The 10876-nt window shown below is 35.0% G+C and overlaps 1 protein-coding gene and 1 pseudogene across 2 annotated transcripts in view; one reads left to right on the forward strand and one right to left on the reverse strand.

Annotated features, from left to right (window-relative positions):
* LOC103261089 (lipopolysaccharide-responsive and beige-like anchor protein) overlaps window positions 1-10876 on the forward strand; it is a gene marked incomplete at both ends in the record, with an annotated part of 464304 nt that overhangs the window by 227581 nt on the left and 225847 nt on the right. The gene's annotated exons all lie outside the window — the stretch shown is intronic.
* LOC103261088 lies at window positions 552-1442 on the reverse strand (annotated as a pseudogene). The gene has a single exon (XR_002482002.1). The product of XR_002482002.1 is annotated as a protein FAM60A pseudogene (transcript).

A 10876-nucleotide genomic window follows, 5' to 3' on the forward strand; every position in this document is an offset into this window, starting at 1 on the left:
AAAATTAGCCGGGCGTGGTAGCGCGCACCTGTAATTCCGGCTACTCGGAAGGCTGAGGTGGAAGGATCACCGGAGCACAGCGGGTCGAGGCTACGGTGGCCGAGAGTGGCCACTGCACTCCAGTCTGGGGACAGAGTGAGACTCCAACTCAAAAAAAACCCCAAAAAACAAACAAAAAAAGAAATGCCCCAGCTACTGCTTCTCAATATAGAAAGACTAAAACTACATATGGTTTATCATACAACAAATCCCATCTCTGTCCCCTGAAATTCCCCTAGTTTCATTCATTAGAAGGGGATTTTTAAAAAAGACTTAAAGAGCACTTTACAGCAGCATTGAGCTTTCCTATGAAATACTCAGCATCTTAAATATTATGTACAATTCTTTTTTGAGTAAGCTAGACACTGGCTTCTCGGTTTGTGGAAATGGGGGAAAAGAACCCATTCGGAACTGTTCTAGAAAGTTGTCTTTTGGCAGAATAGCAGGTATCCAAGTTAAAAAGAGGAGGGTCAGTTTGTTGTTTTTGTGGTCTTTTCAAACTTTAAATCATGTTTTGTTCCCCTTCTATGTAAAAACCTCAGTCACCACTCCTGGGTGGAGATCGGCAGAGGCTCTGGCCCCTGCTCCTCTGACTTCTTAGTAGCCGCCTTCTTACTGCTGCAACAAGGCTTGAATAGATGTGTGTCGATGAGGACTTCCCCAAAACGTCCTTTATAGATGATCCCACAACATATTTTCTGTTTTTTCCAGTATGTGAGATCTAAAAAGGAAAAAACTGGTGTTCTATTAGAACCAGAAGCCATCTCCGTATCTGAGCCATTATCCGACTGGTTACTGTACCAAGGAGATTGAGCTGGGGAGGCACTTGAGGTGGTACTGTGAGCATCAGAATTGTGACGTTTCAATTCCTTCTGCAGTTTACTGATCTGGTTGCTTTTTATCCTGTTCCCAGATAGAGTTTTTACTTTCTTTGGTTTCAATGTAGTCTTTAGACTGGGACCAGCCCTCGCATCTACCATATGATTCCAGTTTTTTTTGGATCCTGCTGGCAACTTCTTCCATCTTTTCACAAGCAGGACACAGGCATTGCAGATGTCTCCTGAAGGCATCTCATGCAACCCACAACAGCTCTGGAAGTCCTTTTCATAGCATTTACTGTCAGTGAATCGAGAACTGGAGGATTTAGCTCTGCAAATACAGCAGCCCTCTATACTCCGGTACATCTTTGGCTTGTGAAAACCAAACATCTTTTCTTCTGAGCAATAGTCTCCCCCAAGCAGCCGTTCCATGCGCAGTAACATCCCCGAGGTGCGGCGTGTATGCCAGGCTGCCCCCGCTCCCAGTGCTCCCTCCGTCGCAACTGCCTTGTCTCAAAAGATTGTCTCCTGCAGTTCTGCAGTCGCTACCGTGGGCCGGGAAGGTGTAGATTCCGCCTTCCTTCTGCGCACACCAAAAAAAAATTTTTAATATGTGGGATACAGCTCAGGGTTAGGCATACAAATGTTTATTTTGCAGGAACCCTTCTTGATGAGGTATACCCCCTTCCACCCCCCGGGCAGTTTCCCACTACTGCCAATCCCTTTCTTATAGTATTATGATAGTTATGCAAGATCAGCTTATGAGTGAGAATATGTGGTACTTGGTTCTTTGTTTCTGTGATAGATTACTCAGTATTATAGCCCCTAAGTCCATCCACGTTGCTACAAAGTTCATGATTTTGTCGTTCTTTATGGCTGTGTAATATTCCATCATGTATATGTATCCCTTTTTTTATCCATGGGCAGCATGGTTGTTTTCATCTTTTTGTTATTGTAAATAATGCTGCAATAAACATGGGTGTGCAGGTTTCTTTTTCATACAGTGAGTTGAGTTCCTCTGAGTGTATTCCCAGTAGGTGGTTTGATTGCAGAGTCAGTCATATGAGAGGTCGATTGTTAGATCTTTTAGGAATTCCCAAACTGTTTTCCATACAGGTTGTACTAGCTTACACTCCCACGCCAATGCAGAAGTGTTCCCTTTTCACCACATCCTCCCCAGCATCTGTTGTTTTTTGAGTTATTGATGATAGCCATCCTGATTGGAGTTAGGTTGTATCTCAGTGTAGTATTAATTTGCATTTCTTTGATGACTAGTGAGGCTGAGCATTTTTTCATGTATCTGTTCGCTGCTCGTATGTCTTCTTTTGAGAAGTGTTTATTCTTATCTTTTACTCACTTTGTAGTGGGGCTGTTTGTTTTTTTCTTTTTGGCACGTTTGAGTTCCTTGTAGATCTTAGATGTTAGGCCTCTGTCAGATATAGAGTTGGTAAATATTTTTTCCCAGTCTGTGGGCTGTTCCCCTGCTCTCTCAATGGTTTCTTTGAACAGGTCTTATTCTTAGAGTATTCACTTAGTTGTAACCATGCTTTAATATGCATGTTTGTCTAATTAATGACAAATGGTATTGTCTATTTTATGTTTCATGTAAAATTGTATCTTTTATCAGAATATTAAGAGATCTTCTAGGTCCAAATATATTTTTTAAAATGTTGTTGTTTTGGGGCTAACACTATAATGTATTCTTTATATGTTTTTGGGAATCATATGTATTTTCCATATATTCTTAGATTCTGGGCTTATGATCATCATTGGATGTTGAAAATTTCTTGATACTTTTACATGACTTCCTGTATTCTTTGTAAATCATGTTCAGCACCTAGCTTCTCTGCATGATTCCTCTTCAGTAATTAAATTTATCATTTCCAGCTGCTGAAAATTTTGTTTGCCATTTCTGTTCACTTGTGTTACCTCATGCATAAATTTTAAGACATCACATATTTTTAATTCTTTTAGAGTACTATTTTATAAGCTGGGTTTTGCAATTATATAATGTGAATGGTTTACTTATTAATTCTTAAATGTGAATCTAAGATATTAATCTTACATGTTAATTTAAATATGAATGTGATATATATTACATGTGATATATATTACATCAGATATGTAATTATCCTGAGTGACTTTCTTCTAGTCATTTACAAGGATTTAGATTTTTTTCTTTAAATTGGTATACTAGATTATTTTTAAAGATAATTAATTTCAAACTCCTATGTTCCTTATATAAGTGTAGGTATAAGCAGTTGCACAGAGCTACTATCTGAACTAATTACTGTCATTATTTAATGAATTTATTATAACATAGCAGGATGATGTTAAATAGAATAAATCTGTGTCTGTTCTTTTATGGTGCTTTATTGAGGAAACTAGATCAACTATATATGAGGGATGGTTTTTGATGCAGATAGTTTTTTGTGGTGTCTACTTATATCTCTGAGCCACCTAACTGTCTTCAGAGTGTATCATGCCAATACTCATATTTCTCCATTGCTTCAGAAAGCACTTTTCATAAGTAATGTAGTTCTTTGTAATGAGTTAGAAGCATCTACTTACAGCTTGCTATTTTAGTTATCTTAGATGATCTTTCTTTAAAATATTAAGTTCATATATAAATAGCCAATAGAAACCTGGGTATAACATTAACTGGTGGATTTATTTAGAATTATGGTATATAAACTGTTGTATTTCAGATCCTTTACTGAGATTCTGATTTTAGCAATGGATACATGGTATATGATTGATTGGGCAATTTTAAGTATTTATCAGCTAATTCCCCACATCTATTGCTTTTTTATTCTTTACCTTACATTACATTGTTAAAAACAATTTAATAACATAATAAAATGACTTAGATATCAAATAAAGGAGTGACAACCATGCAAATGTTTTTGTTTCAACTGTTTATCATCTTTAATTGCCCATTGTTTTCAGCAGAGTATTAGCCCACCAATGATCTCAGTACAAGAACGAAAACCATAAAACTTTTAAAAGAAATCATAGTGATAAATCTGAATGACTTTGAATTTGGAAATATTATTCTTAGATATAATACCAAAAGCATGAAAAGGGAAAGAAAAATTAGATAATTCGATGTCATCATATTAAAGGCTTTTGTATTTCACAGGACATTTTCACTTTTATCAAGCAAGTAAAAAGATAACCGACAGTTTGGGAGAAAAATATTTGCAAATCTTGTATCTTCTAATGTCTTGTATTCATAATATCTAAAGAACTGTTTCAATTCAAGAACAAAAAGATGAACAATACAGTTGAAAAATGGGCAAAAGACTTGAATAGACTTTTCTCTAAAACGAATATACAAATTGCCAGCAAACATATGGAAAAGGTGTTCAACATCAAACCACAGCAAGGGTAACTAAATTAAACAGACAGTAACAAATGTTGGTGAGGATGGAAGCTTCATACACTGTTGGTGGAATGTGAAATATTGTTAGCTGCTGTGGAATACCGTTTAGTAGTTTCTCAGAAATTTAAACCTAGAGTCACTGTGTGACCTGGTAATTTTTTGTTCTATTTATATCCTCAAAAGAATTGAACATTTTTCCTCAGGTAAGTGCATGTATGTACATGCTCATAGCAGCAACATTCACGATAGCCAGATAGCCAAAAGGTGGAACCTGCCTGCGATGGTTAGTTTTATATGTTGACTTGATGGTGCTATGTCATGTCCAGATTAAACATTGTTTCTGGGTGTGTCTGTGAGTATATTTCCACATGAAATTAGCATTAGAATTGTGAACTCAGTAATGTCTTTTTCTATAGATCTAGTAGTAAATCTTTAAATTAGTTTCTATGCATATTGTCTGTCTTTCTCTAAGCTTCCTTATGGCAATCTAACTTTTTCCAACAGCACCATCAAGCATCATCCTCCTTGAAACTTCTTGTAAACCATTGACCACAAAGTAACCAAAGCCAGTATTCATCTGTTCATCTTCATTTAGTAAACTTCATCTCAGTATGTAATGCCATTGGTGCTATTGACTGCTCTGTTTTGTCTTGAGTTTCGTCAGAATTTTACTGTCTTTACTGATTCCTCCCTCTTAATTGCCTTTATTTCTTCTTTTTATTTCTACATAGCTTTAAATACGGATTTATTGGGACTTTCTCCTAGGCTTTCTTTTTTTTGTCTGCAGTCCCTTGCTAAGTAATCCAATCTATTCTGTAGCTCTTAAATGCCATTGTTAGTCTGATAATTTTAAAACTTCTTTTCTTCAATTCAAACTCTTTTTTTTGAGTGCCAGACTTATTTTCACTTAGATTTCTCACAAACTTCACAGTACAGTGTATCATAAAATTAGGAGCAGGGCTCTGGGTATTTTCGCAAGTACTTTTCACTTTTTTAACCTTTGTAAATGACTTTTTAGACCTCAATCCCCTCATTTGTGAAGTGAGGATTATAATGCAGTTGTGAGAGTTGAGCTCCATTTAGACTAGTGTCTGCCCTAGAGTCAACAACAAATGTGAGTTGCTATAGGTTCTGTATCCCTGATCCAAAAATCTGGAATTTGCAGTGCTCCAAAGTCCAGAGGGTTTTGGATGCCAACATGAGGCTCAAAGGAAAGGCTCATTGGAACGTTTCAGAGTTGAGATTTTCAGATTAAGGATGCTCAAGCACTAATTGTAATGCAAATACATCTGAAATCCATATCACTTATGTTCCCAAGAGATTTTTCAAACCGTTTCAATATTTTCTGAACTAAGGGATACTCAACCCATTTTATCTTTTTTTAAAAGGAACTCTTGACTTTCCTGTACTCTAAGCATTCATATTAGAAAGCAAAGAGTTATCCTTGAGTTCTTTTAAAAAATTTCCTCTCACTCTACATTGAAATGTCCTGGGAATTCAATCTTTATAATACCTGGTTTCCTAGAATTTATGTTTATCTGAGGGGATACAGATAATAAACAGTTAAAATTAGTAAAATATATAGTGTTGTAGATGGTGATACTAAAGATAGACATTAGAAGAAAGTGCTCTGGAGAGAAAACAGATGTGGTGTGACCACTTAAAATAGGGTGACAGGAAGGCCCTCATTGAAAAGGTGACTTAAAGGAACTACAAGTCCTGGGATAGCAGGGAGAAGAGTGCTTCAGACAAAGGGAACAGATAGTATAAAAACTTTGAGGCAGGTGCGTGTCTGGCACAATTTAGGAATATAATAACGCTAATATTGTTGGGTTAGAGTGAGTGGATGAGTGATCAGAAGCAAATGCAATTAAAGAATTAAGGTGGGGCTGCTCCATGTGTAAGCCATTGCAGTAACATTGATTCTTAGAATGGGGAAACTCTTGGACAGTTCTGAACAGAGAAGTGACATAATCTGAGTAACATTTTAAAGTGATCACTCTGGTTGCTATTTTAGTAGGCGACTAAATGGAGGCAAAGGCAATGACCGGAAGACTAGGTAAATGTTGTAATAACAGACAAGAAATGATCACTTAGAATAGACTGGTCACAGTGAATGTGTCCAGAAGGGGTTGGATAAAAATCTATTTTGTTTTAGAGCTGATAGGATAAGCTGACAGATTTAATGTGTTAATTAAAGGAAAGAAGGGAATTGAGGTTGACTGGAAGGTTTTGGTGTGGATAGCTAGGAGAATGAAATTGCCCAAATGAGAGGTAAGACTTTAGAAGGGCCAGCTTAGAGGCACAAGGAGAGGTCAATAACTCCGTCTTGAACATGGTAAGTTTGAATTGCTTATTACTTATTCAAGTAGAGACCTCTGTTGGAATTGGATATATTAATTAAAAGTTCATGGGAGAAAGCTAGGCGTAGAATACAAAGTAGGGAGTCCCCAGTTGTATTGGTGGTATTTAAAGACATGAGTTGGGATGAGATCATCAAGTGAGTGAATATAGGTGTAAGCTGTAGGCATGTAAAAAACAAGAATAGTTAGTGTTCCTGGAAGTCTATTTTTAAAAGTTTTGGAAAAAATAATAAATTATGTCAAATGATGCTGTTATTTCAAGTAAGAGTAGGAGTGGTAATTAACTGTTTGTTGTAGCAACTGTGTGTTCTTTGTGCTCTTTCCTTAACTCCAGACTTTTAAAAATTTGTTTTACCTGACATAATATTTGTACATATATATGTGGTTCAGTATGTACATTGTGTAATCATTAAATCAGTGTACTTAGCATATCCGCCATCTCACACATGTATCATTTTTGTATGTCTGGAGCATTTTAAGTCCTCTCTTCTAGCTATTTAGATATTCAAGTGGAGACCTTCGCTGGAATTGGACATATTAGTTTGAAATTCATGGGAGAAATCTAGGCTTGGAATACAAATTTGGGAGTCCACAGTTGTATTGGTGGTGTTTCCCACCAGATGAACATAAATTCTAGGAAACCAGGTATTTATGTCAGTTTGGGAAATTCTTTATGCTCAGACCTCAAAACAATGCTTTGTATACAGTAGATTCTCAGTAAATATCTCTTAAGTGAATAAGCTACAGTGACTCTGAAAGAAAAAAGAGAACAACCTGTTAGAAGAGTTGAAAAAAGATTAGTGTGGCAAAGGCAAACTTTGTATCTTCTATCTAACTGTATGTTTGTACCCAGCAATTAACCTTTCTTCATTTCCCCTCTAACCTGCACACTCTTTCCCGCCTCTGGGATCTATCATTCTATTCTGTAGCTCCATGAGATCTACTTTTTTAGCTCCCCTGTAGAGTAGTAAGAACATGTTTTAATTGTCTTTTTGTGCCTAACTTATTTCACTCAATGTCCTCCAGTTCCATCTGTGTTACTGTAAATGACAGAATTTCATTCATTTTTTTAATATAGCAAATAGTATTCTATTGTGTATATACATTTTTTCCCATTCATCTGTTGATGGACACTTAGACTGATTTCAGATCTTAGCTGTTGTACATAGTGCTGGATGAAACATGGGAATGCAGATATCTTTTATATACTTTTATTTCCTTTGTATACCTACCCAGTACTGGGATTTCTGGTTCATGTGGTCATTTCATTCAGTTTTTGAGGAATCTTCATACTGTTTTCCATAACAACTGTGCATTCCCACCAACCGTGTGTAACTGCTAACTTTTATGTTTCTCTTTCCCAGTCTCTTCCTCAGAGGCCTTCTTGACCACCCCTACCAGGGCATATCTCTGCTTCAGGAAATTCTCTATCTTAGTCCTTTAAAAATTGATGTCATAACAAACAACTTAGATATAGTTTCTTTATTTGCATATTATTGTTTCTCATAAGAATTGAAAACATGCTTGTCTTGTATTTTTCACTTCTTAGTAAAGTTCATAATAAATGTTCAGTAAATATTTGGTTAATGAATTTTCTAGGAATTCTTTCAGATTTTAGACTGAGTTTTTTATTTAGCATTTGCTTTTTTGTCTTATATGGGTTTATAAAACAATAACTAATACTTTTAATGCTTCTTATATGCCAGTAAACATTACATTATACTCACTGGTTCTTTCCATATCTTAATTTGATATTTAAGTTTAATATGAAGATTTTTTCCTTACATAATATTTTATAGGATTGGAAATCTCTAGATTGCAGTTGGTGTATAAATGGAATAGAAAATCATTTTAAAAAGTGGGAAAATGATATTCGGGGTACAGGAAATTTTTGTATTGTTTAAAGATTCTTCCATTTTTTTATGCCTACTAAAGTTTTTCTCAATTTACTACAATCGGTTACCAGGGAAGAAAATTTATTTCAGGTTATTGCAGGCAGTATCACTTAGGTAATCACTTCATCCTTTTTAGCATCAGCCTTCCTTTTTTTCATTCCAACCAGTGTTAAGCAATATTTTAAAATTCCTATCAGTAGATAGTACATGTATCAGCTTTACTTTGTAGTGCTTTGTTTCCATGTCTTAATCTGCCTTGAATCCGAAGCTTTTAGGGCAACAGTTATATCCCCCTACCACTCTGCACTTAGTGCTTTTCACATAGCAGTGACACGGTACTGTGAGTTGGAAGAGTTGATGAGTGTGGCTTTCTTTGTTTTTGGTCATATGAATCTCTCTTCACCTATCGGACATATTTGGCCAAATCTTGCAGGTGAGATGGGAGGGTTTGATAAATGGATTTGCAAATGTTTTGGCTCAGATCTTTATAGAGTATTTTATATTGTAGTGTGGTATATTATCCAGAGTTATGCTTTTCATGTGTACCTAGAAATGATTATTTGGTAAGAATAATGTAAATATATGAATCCATGGTTAGTATTTCTCTCTCTCTCTCTCTCTCTCTCTCTATATATATATATATATATTTTTTTTTTTTTTTTTGGTATATTACCTATCATAGTTTTAAGAAAAAAGATAAAAAGCAGTTCTGTAACTTTTAACTACTTGGAAATGACTAAAAATGGGGAAAGTTTGATCTCAATCTTTAAATTGTTTTTCTTAGTTACAGCAAGAACAAATTTTCTATGTAAATATAATATGAAATATGACACTATACATTTATGATGTATAATAACATAGCACATGCTTACTGTTATTATATATTACTGAGAACATCCATTTAAAGAGAGTAATAATGATACCTGGGTAATAATTTTTAGATGATTTATTCTGACAAATAATAGAGCTGTATTTTTCTGTTTGTATGTAAAGACATTGTCTTTTTTTAATTTTAATTTTTTGAGTTGGAGTCTCACTTCGTTGCCCAGGCTGGAGTACAGTGGCACTGAGCAGCCACCCCAGCATCAACCTCCTGGGCTCAGGCGATCTTTCTTCCTCAGGCTTCCAAGTAGCCAGAACTACAGGTGCACACTATATGCCCTGCTATTTTTTAATTTATTTATTGTAGAGACAGTCTCACCATGTTGCCCAGGCTGTTCTCGAACCCTTGGGCTCAGGCAGTGCTTTCGCCTTGGCCTCCCAAAGTGTTGGGATTACAGACTTGAGCCACCACCCCCGGCCACTCTCACTTCCCTTTTAAAAAGAGCGCATGAATATTTTAAATAAATCATCATTTTATAAACTAAATTTCTATGTTTTGTATCTTTTGGACAAGCTTTTTATGGTATTCTTGTACATTTTTGTTTTTGATATTTAAGAACAATTTTATTTATTGTGTTAAAACCTAGTCTGGTATGGACTGTTAACATTATTGTAATAGCTTTTTTAGCCTCTTGTTAGAATGAAACTAAAAATTACTAATTAAATCAAACACTTTCTGTAACGATGTAAGTAACTTGTTCTGAATTCTTAATTATATAAACAGTCTTTTCTCCCCTCATCATTCCATTCACTTAACAGTGTACCTGGTAGATAATAGATTAAAATTGTTTATAGAATTAAAGATTTCTGCTTTGCATTGTTATATGACGTGATTTTTATTTTTGCTTTCTGTAAGATAAAGAAACTTACATAGAAATGAGATATAAAAGCAGGAAGCCCCATGTGTAGTTCCTAAATTACATGGTGTTATATTAACTGATAATTTGACTTATCTCCTAGTTCTTTCTGCCGCTTTCTTTATTCAGCCTGTTGACCAGTGGAGTAAGCATGATCCAGTTTTCATTTAATTTTATTGCTTATTCTTTTATTATGTTACTAAAAATCTGAAATGAATACAGACAATGAAAATAGATAATAAGGAAATCTTGGGAGATATACAAGCCTGTAAATAGTTGATAATTTATTGTAGCTGGATATGATACTTAAATTTTATATTTTTAACTATTTTTCAAATCTTTTGGCATGCTTTATAATATTTTCTTATGTTTAAATTTATGCTTTTATTAATTATGGACTATAAGCTTTAAATTGAATGGAATTATATTTAATAAAGATGATGATATAATAGTATGATGGTAACTAACTTTTATTAAGTGTTACCATGTGCCAGTCACTCAGAGTGATTTCATTTTATCTTTAGAAAAGCTCTATGAAGACGTCATTATTGTTAGGTCCACTTTACAAATAAGGAAGCTGCCGGGCTCGGTGGCTTAGCCTGTAATCCTGCGCCTTTGGGAGGCTGAGGTGAGTGGA

The sequence above is a fragment of the Carlito syrichta genome, unplaced genomic scaffold (assembly GCF_000164805.1).
Source record: "Carlito syrichta isolate Samal-C Ts95f unplaced genomic scaffold, Tarsius_syrichta-2.0.1 Scaffold303603, whole genome shotgun sequence".
In the NCBI taxonomy this organism is placed as follows: Eukaryota; Metazoa; Chordata; class Mammalia; order Primates; family Tarsiidae; genus Carlito; species Carlito syrichta.